The sequence below is a fragment of the Taudactylus pleione genome, unplaced genomic scaffold (genome assembly GCF_031769625.1).
Source record: "Taudactylus pleione unplaced genomic scaffold, aTauple2 ptg000040l, whole genome shotgun sequence".
Taxonomy (NCBI): Eukaryota; Metazoa; Chordata; class Amphibia; order Anura; family Myobatrachidae; genus Taudactylus; species Taudactylus pleione.
In genome coordinates this window covers 23,555,799-23,565,269 of record NW_028284442.1, presented here as the reverse complement: position 1 = coordinate 23,565,269, position 9,471 = coordinate 23,555,799, and positions in this window count along the sequence as shown.

The window sequence follows — 9,471 nt, the reverse complement described above, 5'->3', positions numbered from 1 at the left end:
GAATAATTTGCCCATCTCTGTAACAATGCTGGCCCTTTTTTATTTTATATTTGTCTGTTTTCTCACATACAAAGCCTGGGAACAGCGCCATAAAAGGGTTCAAAGTCACTACGCTGATTCCAGCCTCCACTCCCTCTTCCCTTGTGTGTGCGATCTCATTTTAGCTATTTATTGCAGATCTGGGACCTCTATGACCGCTATTTGTTCTCTTCCTGGCATGAGTTCAGTATATATTAATCAGAACTTCCAGGTTTGCTCAGGGGAAGAGGACAGTGAACAAATTGTATATCTATTTTGTGTGCTGACCTTTTCAAGTATAGCATAATAAAGTATTTCACGTCTACATAAAAAGCTACACTCTAACAGGCATATTTATCTGCAGATAAAATATGATTGAGATGAGAAAAATTTGTTTATTTTTGCAATGCGATATTTGCAAATATCGCATGAATGTAATGTAAATTGAATCCTGGGACAGGGCTTGCAAGAAAGCTCTGTCCATGCAAATCCATTACCCATACTTCTCAGGTTTTTTTTCTTGCAAAAAATACCTTGAGAATGTATCTGCACAGGTGCCAGGCTCAATGCCCCTTGCACCCAGGGCCGGATACTGTCATCAGCCTGTGTGTCTAATAGACCACAGGCTGATCACAGAGAAAATAGTTATAATAGAAAATAATAAAAAAATAATTTAACTGCACACTGCACCCAGGGATTGATGGACTCCTTCTGTAACCCCCGATAAGCTGACCTGTGCGGTCAGCTGAGATACCGGCCAGGGACTTCAGCTGTCCGGGTCACAGAAGGAGCTCACCAATCACTGATCCCTGGTTGCAGCGTGCAGGTAAGTTTATAATTTTATTTATTTTCTCTTATAACAGTTTATTTTCTCTCTGATCAGCCTGTGGTCTATTAGACACACAGACTTATCACAGAAGCCAGCTCTGGGCTCTGCTCTGCCTGTCAGGGCAGAGCAGGAGTAGGGGAAATGGAGGGAAGCCTCTATAATGCCATCTGAAGATGGTGTTATCATCACAAGTCTCCCTCCGAAATTATTTTACAATTTCCCTTTAATAAATTTGAAACAGATCACATTTCCCATTACAGGTATGGGAAATGCGAACTGCATACTACAAATATGCAAATTTAAAGGCATGGAGGCGAATTTTGTGAATTCTCCTTCAAGAGCCCTTTGATACATTTAAGTGACACTAAAATAATGTGAACATGGTGTGAAAATACCCAATTTCACATTATTTTAGTAAAAAAAATATTGATAAATATGCCCCTAAAATAGATGTATATGTATACAAAATATCACAGTGCTTTTAACTAAAAAAGGACAATAAGATTTACAGTTAACCAATTATTTACATGAGTGAAACATCTAAATAAGACATTGCTGGTTGATTCCTACAGTAACATCTGCCAGCCTTACATTATTTACTGGAATATATTAGAACTTGGTTCCACCATACCTTTGAATCTTGATTAAACTATAACATATAGGGCCTGATTCATACCTGCTCGCTAAGATGCACACTCTCGCTGCTGCTGCTGGTATACAGTGTGTATGCATTGTGCGCATGCGTATGCATTGCAGTGCGCGTGCGCATACCTTAGCGAAAGTTCACAATGCATTCGCTCACTGGGCATAGACAGCCCAGCAGAGTGAGTGACAGTAGACGTGACGTACACAAGTGGGCGTCTTAAAACAGGCTGGTGGGTGTCTGCATACACTATGTGATCGCTCTCTAAGAAATACTGGGAGTGCTAATGCATTGCTGTGCAAAAGCACTGCCTACGCAACTTGCATACACATCATGCGAGCGATCGCATCTAGCGAGCGGCTCTGAATCAGGCCCATAGTTTTAGGCAGGTGTGGAAAAAACCCTGCAAAGTAAGAATGCTTTCAAAAAAAGAAGTGTAAATAGTTTTAATTTTTATCAATTATCAAAATGCAAAGTGAATGAACAGAAGAGAAATCTAAATCAAATCAATATTTGGTGTGACCACCCTTTGCCTTCAAAACAGCATCAATTCTTCTAGGTACACTTGCACAAAGTCAGGGAATTTGGAGGATTATAGTCAGGTATATGATTAACTAATCATACCAAACAGGTGATAATGATTATCATTTTCATGTGTAGGTTGAAACACAGTCATTAACGGAAACAGAAGCAGCTGTATAGGAGGCTTAAAACTGGGTGAGGAGCAGCCAAACTCTGCTACAAAGGTGAGGATGTGGAAGACAGTTTCATGTCACAGGTCATACACCATGGCAAGAGCACAGCAACAAGACACAAGGTAGTTATACTGCATCAGCAAGGCCTTTCCCAGGCAAAGATTTCAAAGCAGACCTGGGTTTCAAGATGAGCTGTTCAAGCTCTTTTGAAGGAGCACAAAGAAATGGGCAATGCTGAGGACCGTAGATGCAGTGGTCGGCCAAGGAAACTAATGGTGCATACACACGGGACGATCGTCAACACTAACGATATTGCTGAACGATATTGATCATCCAGCACATCACCAACCCACCAACAACTGGCCAGTGACCCGCGATCAATGATGTTGGGTCCCTATGTAACCTGGTCGATATCGACCAGGTTGGCCTGCATGCACGGGCGATGGACGATATCGTTATCGTCCATACGTGCCTGTGCACCGCAGGTCGTTGGTTGGGTTGGAAGGCACCAAAAAATGCATGATATGAATGATATCAATATGATTAATATCATTATCGTTCATATCGTGCATTTTTATCGTACCGTGTGTATGCACCATTAGTGCATCAGATGAAACACAACATGCTTATTTCCCTTCAAAATCGGAAGATGTCCAGCAGTGCTATCAGCTCAGAACTGACATGAAACCAGTGGGACCCAGGTACCAGTGATGTGCCGTGAGGTAAATGGCTGGACAGGCACTGGCTATTATCAGAGCCAGATTTACAGATACATATATGAACCCGAGGGTTCATGTGCGCATTATGCGAAAGTGTGGCAGTATATAGTGCTGGAAATTTGGTGTGTTTCGATCAGGGATGTGCGGAAAAGGTAGACAGGGGAGGCAGTGTCTCATCTACCATACACTTTTTACTCCAGAGTTTTGCCTATAAAAATTATTAGAATACAAAGAAGATATGTATAATACTTTCTTTAATTTTTTGTTATCATTTATAGTCAAAACTTTGGAGTATACATAAGTGTGACAGGGAAAGACTCGGCTAACCTGCCTTACTTGACCGCACATCACTGCCAGGTACTCCCATCTACCGTTTCGAGAAGTCTGGACAGAAGTGGTCTTCATGGAAGAATTGCGGCCAAAAAGACATACCTTCGATGTGGAAACAAGGCCAAGCGACTCAACTATGCACGAAAACATAGGAACTGGGGTGCATAAAAATGGCAGAAGGTGGTCTGGACGGATGAGTCAAAATTTTAAATATTTGGCTGTAACAGAAGGCAGTTTGTTCGCCGAAGGGCTGGAGAGCGGTACAATAATGAGTGTCTGCAGGCAACAGTGAAGCATGGTGGAGGTTCCTTGCAAGTTTGGGGCTGCATTTCAGCAAATGGAGTTGGGGAATTGGTCAGGATTAATGGTGTCCTCAATGCTGAGATATACAGACAGGCACTTATCCATCATGCAATACCATCAGGGAGGCGTCTGATTGGCTCCAAATTTATTCTGCAGCAGTACAACGACCCCAAACATACAGCCAATGTCATTAAGAACTATCTTCAGCGTAAAGAAGAACATCGAGTCTGTCTGGGATTACATGAAGAGGCAGAAGGATTTGAGCAAGACTACATCCACAGAAGAACTGTGGTTAGTTCTCCAAGATGTTTGGAACAATCTCCCTGCCAAGTTCTTTCAAAATCTGTGTGCAAGTGTACCTAGAAGAATTGATTCTGTTTTGAAGGCAAGGGGTGGTCACACCAAATATTGATTTGATTTAGATTTCTCTTCTGTTCATTCACTTTGCATTTGGTTAATTGATAAAAATAAACTATTAACACTTCTATTTTTGGAAGCATTCTTACTTTGCAGCATTTTTTTTCCACACCTGCCTAAAAGTTTTGCACAGTACTGTAGATGTAAAATATCTCCAAGCATTCTTTGTATTGTCCCTGCGACCCAAGTGTCAATATTATATTACCATATCGCCATGTGGGACACTTCTGAAATAGGGATGGTCAACGATGGGTTAACTTTCGATGGCTTTTAACCATTGGGAGATGGTTCAACCATTGTTGACCTCTGTTGTTCATGCACAGACCACAGCTGTCGCCCAACATTGGACCTTGGTGAACATTTACTGATGGCAAAAGTAGTTACTAACTGCATCTCTGCTTAGTAAGAGTCCAGACCGTCTACACCTGTCCAAACTGGGCCTTGACCGTACGCATCATTGGTGGGAGGGATCTATTGTGAGAAGGCGTGTGATCGGCACGTGTGCAAATTTCTGCCCCTGATTGTTGGACATGTCAGGGGCAAACATTTTGGCTCATTTTATATATGTATTTGTGCTACACAGCTTGAAGCTTATAGTAAGTTTTAGTAATCATAATATGTGACCCATTTTCTTGGGTGTTGCTTTCCTATAAGGGCTGCAGTGGCTTGAGAGAGACGTAATTGTTATGTCATTTACTATTGTAATAGGAAGCAGTTTTATCAAAAACATTTCATTGACTTCCACTTTCCCTATTTAACCTATGTTTGGGACGTTTATAATCTGGCCTACTGTGTGATAAATAGTTATTTCTGTGTTCAGAGTATAAACAGGAAATAGCTTGGAATCTTGAGACTACTGACAGATAAGAACTATTGTCTGCCTCCCCAGCCCTTCCTCACTCAGCCCTTATGGTGACACGGGGGATGAAACTAATTTATACTAATCACAGGGTTATAGACAGCACATCTCTAAGAAATTTGAGTGGCGCTTCCCACAAGCTAAATAGCGCAGCCATGCTTCTGTTTGCTAGCATGATAAAGGTCATATTGACTTCTCTGTCTTTGCTTTTCTAAAGATAATATGGAGTAAGGTTGAAAAGTGTTAGAAATCCTGAGTTTTAAATGTGATAGTAAAGTACCCAGAAAAAATGTAATCACAGTTAACTCAGTTGGGCCGAAGCAGTGTTGGCAGGACTGCAACCAGAAATTGTGGGGCCCGGGACTGACAAAATAGGTAGGGCCCCCCTTTCACGCCACTACCTTATCCCTTCAAGAACCGACCTCCTATTTATCTTTATGATTGTGATCTACTTAAACATTGTTATCACTTACCTTCTTCCAGTGGTGGAACTCCCGCAGACAATGGAGTCATTTGCCGCCGGGCAGCAGCCCTGAAGGGGGCACCTGGCTCATTGTCATCCGGCCACTGCTGAGGAGGAGCTGCATGGAGAAGGAGTGCCGCTGATCGGCGCTCCACCTCCAGTGGCGTAACTACAGAGGATGCAAGGGTGCGGTCACACCCCCTGCACCCTCCATTTGCCGGGCGCCCGCTGAGTGTGTTACCAGCGGGCGAGCGCTCCTTCTTTCCTCCCTCCCCCCGGTGCCAGCGGCAGCCGGAGCTCACTACTGAGCTCCGGGTCTCGCAGTGCACTATGGGAGTAATGTCATGATGTCACTCCCATAGTTCCGAGGAGCGGGCGCCAGGGAAGGATGGCAGCCGCACTGGAGCAGGTTGAAGGTAAGGTTTTTTTTTTTTTTTGTATATGTGTGTGCACGCGCGCGGGGGAGGGGGCTTAATACTGGGGGCACTATACTGGGGGCATTACTGGGGTCACTACAGGGGGCTTCCTGCTGGGGGCACTAGAGGGGGCTTCCTACTAGGGGCACTACAAGGGGCTTAATACTGGGGGCACTACAGGGGCCTTACAACTGGGGGCATCATATGGGGGCACTACAGGGGCCTTACTATTGGGAGCATTACAGGGGCCTTACTACTGGGGGCACTGCATAGGAGGACCACTACTGGAGGTACTGCATAGGGGAAACACTACTGGAGGCACTGCATAGTGGGACTATTACTGGGGGGTACTAAATAGGCGGGCACTGCATAGGGGGACTTCTACTGAGGGAACTGCATAGGGGGACCACTACTGGGGGCATTGTATAAAAAGGACTGCATAGGGGGGTGACGAAAGCTGGGGGGGTGGTAAATATTAATTTGGGGGGGCACCAAAATTTATCTTGCCTCCGGAGCACCTGGGATGAAGTTACGCCACTGCCTTCTTCTTTGGCTGGTCTTTCTGTCATTTCCTCTGCAATGCAATCTTCGTTCACTTGGAGCTATAGGGTGTATTATTCCTTTGCACCTCTCTACACCTATGTGACTTCACACATTGTGTCGTTACATATAGGTAGAGCACAGCTGACCTGTAGGAATGATTCACAGAGGGCCAATGCGCAGGGAAGGCTTGTTTTCTCCCAGTGGCCAGTGTCCTCCCCAATAGCGTAACTTCATCCCAGTCACCCAGAGGCAAGGTAGATGTTGGTGCCCCCCCTCCCTCACAACAGGATTGAATCTCAACTGCTCCCAGTTTTTAACACCGTAAGAATCGCTGCAAGAAGATTTTGGTACCTTCCATCCTCAGGTGTCTCCATGTCGCCAGCAGAACGCCATCTCCATCACCTTCAGCAGCAGAAGAGGCGGAGGAAGGTACTGTAAGGGGTAAAATGGGCAGTGGATGAAGAAAGAGGGAGGTGGGAGAAGGTGCAGGACAAGAGGAACAGCGATATGTGAAGACACAGGGTGGGTGGTTGTGGCTAAATGGTAGACGTGTGTGTGGGGGGGGGGAGATATAAAAGGAATAGTAATAGATGACACAGGCAAAAGAGTAAATGGAAAGGTCAGACACACATAAGGATGATAAGAGACACATTGGGGCCTGGACATGGAGACACACACACTGGGGAGTGGGGGGACATGGATACATATACATTGGAGACTAGAGGGGACATGGAAACATACACACTGAGGCCTGGGGTGGGGCATGGTGGCACACATTGGGGCCTGAGGGGGGGTAACATGGTGACATTCGTACTGGGGCTGGGGGGACATGGTGACATTCATACTGCAGGCTGTGGCTGTGACATGGTGATAGTATCCTAACCCACCTCATGCTCTTTCCTTCCTATCTTCCCCTTCTGTGTCACACCTGTCTGTCTGCCCCTCCCCTTAGAATGTAAGCTCTCACGAGCAGGGACCTCTTCCCTCATGTGCTTCTCTTTACATTTTCTTGTACTCTCTACTCCCCATTAGGGCACCTAACACGGGACCGCCAACTCCCGGCAGCTTATTGTGAGTGCTTTAATCACTATTTCAGCTATGTATATAAGTTGTGTCCTTGTCCAGCACTGTAAAGTACTGTAAGTTACTTGTTTCTTGCTCACCTATTAGTTCTATGTACTATGTAAGGCGCTGCGGAACACTTGTGGCGCCATATAAATAAAGGATAATAATAATAATAGTATCACCGTGAGACACATTGGAGCCTGGGGGGGGGGGGGGTAACATGGTTACACAAGTACTAGGACCTGTGGTGGGGGTCATAGTGACACACACACTGGGGCCTGGGAAAGCAGAGATATTTACAGAGTTTGAGGGAACGTGTTCACACATTGAAGGAAGCAAGGCAGAGAAGATGGCAGAGAAGGAGCTCATGTTCACAGGAAGAGCTGCACCCCCTATGGAAATAGAGACCAGTATCCTCTGTCTGCAGAATGCAGCCATTTTTGTGCAGAATGGGAACGCCTCCGTTGGTGCTCCCCGTCAGTGCTGAGCTCAGCCTGTCACACCGTCCTGAATGTTGGGTTGGAGAGAGGAATGAGGGGGCGGGCACGGTTATCCAATACTGCCGCGCCTGCCTGCACTCCCAGTCCGCACTCACGGCAACTGCTCTGCCCACAGCACTTGCAGGCACCAATCACCGTGGCACTGCGGCACATCTCCTCTCACTCCATACGTCCCGCCCACCAGGCTGCCGTATGGACGCTCTCATACAGTGAAGGATAGCTGAGGGCTGGCTTTGGGGACTGAGGGTTGATGGAAGCCGGGACAAAGGAATAGAGGTGCCTCCTTCAGGACTGGCACTGGTGTCCCGGCAGCGAGGTCGGGCCCCATTCTCAGTCCGGGCCCGGGACTCCAGTCCCGGCAATCCCCCCTGATGGCGGCCCAGAGTGTTGGCCTCAATTGTGCCCCAAAATGCAGGTAAAATTTGCATTCATAAACAAAGACATAGGGGTCTATTTACTAAGCAGTGTTAGGAGACAGAGGGCCTGATTCAGACCCACTCGCGAGCGCTGAGCACTCTCAAGCGGGTCGATGTTGCCCAAGTGCGCATGCGCACGACGGAGGCAGCTCCGTCGTGCACATGCGTGAGACCCGAATAATGACTAACGACGGCAAAGCTGTCTTATGGGTCTCGCACCAAAGGGGGCATGCTGTCGATGGTGATTGACAGCACGCCCCCTTTGGTGGGCGTGGCTGCCCAGACGGAGGCGTTCCCATGGGAACGCCTACCGTCTGGGGCCGGCCCCACTGACATCACTAGTGACGTCAGTGGGAGTGCTTTTGGCTCTGACAGAGCCAAAAGCACTCCAGGGCTTGCGGCAGACGAGACCCTACCACAAGGGTCTCGTCACAAGCCCGATGGTCGCGATGGTCTTGACCATCGCGACCATCATTTTGGCCGCTCGCTATAGCTGTGGGTGGTCAACCAGGAGGCCGCTCCAAAAAGTAGGAGGGACGGCCCTGATTCAGAACGAGCGCTCTGTCAGAGCGTCCGGCTCTGAATCAGGGCCAGAGTGAAAGTGATAAGGTGCCAGCCAATCAGCTCCCAACTGTCATTTTTCAAACACAGCCTGTGAGATGACAGTTGGGAGCTGATTGGCTGGCACCTTATCACTTTCTTATCACTTTTCACTGTCTCCTAACACTGCTTCACTGCTTAGTAAATAGACCCCATAATGTGTGTACATTCAACCATCACCAGACATATGCTGGCCATACACCTGCATGATTTCGGGCCGATTTTCGACGAGTCGTATGATGAATTGTGTAGAATTCGTGTATTTTTTTAGTAGGATACGATCCGATGCGCACTCCCGCAGCTCCTAAAACGGATCGTATGATCAGATGTGCAGCCCGTATGGTCCATCGTATGGCGTGCAGATCGTACCGTAAATTTTGTGCATGCGATGCATCGTGCAATTCAATTACTTTTTCCTGATAAGCGCGTGAGGCACACGATCGATCGTATGACAGATCGTGTGCAGAGAAAAACAACAAATGGTGCTGCCAGGGAGCTCCGGGGAGTCGTGGTGAATCTGATCTTATGCTGGTTGTGCAGGTGTATGGCCAGTATAAGGGTTATTCTGGATAATATATACTGTATCTACTTTTTATAATAATAAATACTTTGGCTCTTATTCAGAGGTGGACGCAGAAACGTCTATTGGCGTTTG